Source organism: Engraulis encrasicolus, chromosome 22 (assembly GCF_034702125.1).
Source record: "Engraulis encrasicolus isolate BLACKSEA-1 chromosome 22, IST_EnEncr_1.0, whole genome shotgun sequence".
NCBI classification, from domain to species: Eukaryota; Metazoa; Chordata; class Actinopteri; order Clupeiformes; family Engraulidae; genus Engraulis; species Engraulis encrasicolus.
Window position 1 is genome coordinate 35,717,474 of NC_085878.1, and position 3,563 is coordinate 35,721,036.

The following is a 3,563-nucleotide window of genomic DNA, read 5'->3' on the forward strand; positions in this document are numbered from 1 at the left end:
AGAGGAGAAAAAGAAGAGAAGAGGATAGAAGAGATGAGAAGAGAAGGGTATGGACAAGAGAGTTAGAAAAGGAAGGGGGATAAGAGGAAAATGGAAAAAGGAAAAGGTTGGAATTGAGTGTGTTTTGTAGGAAGTAAGGAGAGGTGGAATGGGAAGATGACACAAAGAAATGTGATGAAAGAGGAGAGAGGAGCATAGAAAGCTAGAATAACGAGTCTGGGCAGAGAGCATTTGAGAGAGAGAGAGAGAGAGAGAGAGCAGCTCCCCTCTTTACCCTCAATTACCTTTATACCTCCAACCCACCTTAATACCGCAAACCCTCACCCCCACTTCCCATCTCCCCTGCACTTTCAAACATCCACATCTCCCAAGTATTGTTATTGCACAGAGCTGGGCTGATGACATGAGGCAGAATAGCTGGATGCTATAGAATGAGTAATTTGTGAATCATTTTGCAGAGACTCAAGTCAAATTAATTCCCTGGCACAGAGATGTGCTCCTTTGTCAAAAAGACTGCATGCTGTTATTACGATTATATTCTGAGCGGCCATTTGAGTAATGACAGTGGTAACTTAATTCGTCCAGTAGGTCTGAAGATCTGAAAGACACATGACTGAGACCTGGACATTTTTAATAAGACCCTTCAGATTTATCCAAGCAAGCTCTGCATTCAGCTCGTTCGCTCTCTGTCTCTGCCCCAAAGCTGCACGGAAGGCTAAAAAGTTTGATGCTCCTCTTTCCAAAATAGTAGCGTGATGATGGCAACCCACAAAGGGAAAAAAGACAAGTCTGTCAGGCCAAAAAGAGAGATATGATTTGTATGCATCCTTTCAAAACAGTATTAATTTATTTGTGCATAAATTATTTTTTCATGAGTGTATTTAACGCTTTTGGAGAGTATAGCTTATCCCTTTACTTACTTGAATAATACAGAGAGTATCGCTGGGAGTATTATCAGGAGTGTTTTAATATTATTCTAAGGTCTGAGCAGTACACAGGGTTTGTACTATTGATAGTCTCTACTTTGAGGTGTTTTGTCATATTTGATGATTTCCAGAGCATTTGCAATCCTTTTTTTAACTTGTGTTTGAATACGTTGGCCTTTTTAAAATTTTACTTTGTAAATCAATGCAGTATATTTTCAGATGATGTGCAGTGCACTGAAGGTAGTTCAGAGACAGAAACAGCCTGTCTGATCATCTGCCTTTGCTGGTGTGGCTTGTGGAGAAATTTCTAATGCCTCTGTTGTTCCTGGTTGAATTGTGTTGTTGTTGGTGGAGGTGAAGGAGGTGGAGGTGAATTCCTTTCTACATCCCAACTTGCAAATCGCAAATGTGTATTCCTTCTCCTTCAGTCTGTGATCTGTGCCACAGAAATGCCAGTTATACATAGAGCAAATAGTGCTCCCACCAGATCCGTGCATTATACCCTCCCCAAGGAAGTATGCTCTTTTGACAAGGCTATCTACCCTAGACCACCCTTGTTCAGCCCAAGTCAAGTGTGTCTGGAGATCCCAGTCCAATTCGCAGCCAAGTCCAAAGCCCTCTTTGTCCAACTTTTGTCCATCTTTGCCTGAGACAACCTGAAATCATTCAAGGTCAATGAGTGTACGACTATTCACCATTTGCTATTGCCAGACTAAATATGCTATCTCTAGATACATCTCGAATGTAAATTACGTAATAATGAAAAGGTTTGATTATGAAAAACATAGTTAGACATGGTTAAGGCCATCTAGAGTATTGGAAGTCTAAGTGTCTAAGAAGTGTACATTTCTCAAAAAGTTGCCCTGTGTATTATCACCTTTAGACCATACAGGTGTAAAAAAAAAAAAAAAAAAACACCAATGCCAAGTATTAACAATAAAGAGGCAGTGAATCTGACAACAGGGCAGTATGAACCGTAGGCCTAATTGGACAGACTTCAGGTTTAGGCTGCTACCAACTGGAGGGCCTTGTAGGAACGGCAGCGTGTCTATGTTCCCACGGCCCAATGGTCCCACATCACTAAGACTTTTTTAAAAAATGTTTAGGCTCAATGGTCCCGCAGCCCAATGGTTCCACCCAAAACCTTTCCCTAAAACCCAAACTCACAGGATTCATGCCTAAACCTTAGTCAGTAAACACCAACAATATCCAGATAATATGTCTAAACCACAATATAATGAGCTCTAACCATGCTCTACCCATAATAGTAGAGATGGACTTACCAAACCCTGACCCTAGCCACAACCGCAGTGGAATCTAGCCTAACCCTAAGTCAGTAAACACCAACAATATAATACAACATCATACTTACCTCTGTGGGAGTAATTGGCCCAAGAATTAATATAAGAAGTCTTTGTGATGTGGGACCAATGGGCTGTGGGACCTGTGGGAACATAGAGCTGACCTCGTAGGGACTAGCACAGGCAACATCTGGTAGAAAAGCAATGTATTATTATTGTATTACAGTGAAGTCCCTCCACTCCAATTTTCCTGCAGGATGATGGCCAAATGAGCAGGTAGAGTAGGAAGGTGTGCCTGAACTTGTTTTTTTTTTTTTCTAAAATCTGATTCTAGCAGTTGTTTGGAAGGTGACAAAATCAGTCTGTAGGCTACCTTTAGGTTGATGGAAGTGATAAGACAATCCAATCACATGACATCTGTGGCACATACTCATATCTGTTGTCTTTGCTCTTGCTGTAAATGTGTTTGTTTGCCCATTTGTTGTTCTATGACAACAACCACCATGTGGAGGAATGTTATTAATCATGCCGTTTACTTCTTGAATTCAAGCCCAATGTTGGTTTTCTAAGACTGGTTTTGATGGTGGATTACTGATATCCTCCCCTTACTCAACACGTGTCCTACAAAGAGCATGTGACTGTTTCTGGAAAAGGGGGTTTGACAATGAAATTCACCTCTTTAATGGTGTCTTTAAAGGTAAATGGTAGGCTACCTAGAGTTTTTCTTTCTTTTCTAAGTGAAGTGGGGATTGATATGTAGGCTATTGATGAAATGTTTAGTTGGCTTGTTAGCCTATAGGTCTGTCGTTTAGTATAATGTAATACTAAAGCAAACATTTTTTTTTCTTTTAAAAAAAGCGGTTCTGAATGTGGGTTTGGAGTGGACCTCGGTGGTGGTATCGCATGGTCCTAAGCCAGGCGTTAGGGGGGATCGTTAGTGGCTGGGATGGAAGGCATGTTTGCTTGGTTGCCTGAGAAGAAAAAAAACGCTGTTCTTTGCTTGAACTTGCTTGTTAATGCTGCCAAATCAAGATATAATGGTATATTTTATTTCCTATCCAGTAGTTTTATGTAGAAAGCTGTTAATACATGTGGCTAGCGCAGCTGGGGGCTAGCTAGCGCCAACTCGGATCCAGCCTACAGGACAACAGGTGGGACCCCTGGGTGCCCCTGACTAATTGGACTGATGTCATAATTTGTACTTTGCTGTGTGTGTAAATACTACCATGCCATGAAAGTGCCAAAGTGACTTCATTATTTAAGTGTTCTAGAGAGTTCTCCCCCGCGAGGACCTGGTTTTTACAATGCTGGATTTGTGTATATAAATATACAAGAT